Here is a 917-nt window from a genome sequence, read left to right as displayed (position 1 = left end):
CTTAAGACAAAAGTGGGGTGTGGTGGTATTATGCTGTTGCTAAGTGCTCCGAGTACTTGAAGTTTAAAGCGCTTTATGAAATTGTGTTCTGGTAGACGCGGTGCGCTGGAAAGCGCTTGAATTGTAGCCAAAGATAAAAATAAGTCGGTAAAATTAATTACATTTCAGGGTGTACTTGATTTATTGTAGCTTTTTTCTTCCAAAAGCTCTACCAAATTCCAAACCCCTTTTTGCCTACATTATAGACTACATATGGATAGGGAAAGTTTAGTATCCAATTATTTTTGATTAATTTAGAAGTGTTGATTGGCACAAAATAAAAAGTATAACAAAATACAAATAAATAAGGTTTAGAAAAAAATGTGTAGACAAAAAAAATGTTTTAATAACGCAACAAATTTTATTAATTGAAGGATTGGGCCGTTAAAGTTTGGTGTAGTAATAAATAACAATAAAATAAAAATAAAAATTTGGAAGCAAAACAATTGTTTTGTGACTTCACTTTCATTACATTATCTTCTATGGTTGGCCGTCAAGCTGTAGATCCTGGCTACCGAGGAGTTTCAGGGGTGGGAATCCCGTAACCCACATAATTGGAGAAGAATCTTGTCTCGTTTACAATGACATATCAAAAGGCCTGTATCTTGAAACGGTGCTCAAGTTTGAATTAATCTTTTTCTGAAGCCACACCTGGGGAGCTCTTGACCTGCATCTCATGCAAAGTGATGATTAGGCCAAAGGTGGAAGCGAATTCTTGCTTCATTAGAAATCCTCAATCACAGAGGAACTGGCTATCTTACCTTTAACTGCTGGAACACAACAATGCTGTTAACGTTATTTCTTGTTATGATGACCGACATAAGTATGATGGTGATAGCTGGCCAGGTGGACTTAAAACAAGCTCTACCAACCGAGCA

This window comes from Ostrinia furnacalis, unplaced genomic scaffold, assembly GCF_004193835.3.
Source record: "Ostrinia furnacalis isolate ACB-3 unplaced genomic scaffold, ASM419383v2 OfSCF3556, whole genome shotgun sequence".
Classification (NCBI taxonomy): Eukaryota; Metazoa; Arthropoda; class Insecta; order Lepidoptera; family Crambidae; genus Ostrinia; species Ostrinia furnacalis.
The sequence above is the reverse complement of the archived record's forward strand: the minus strand, read 5'-3'. Positions refer to the sequence as shown.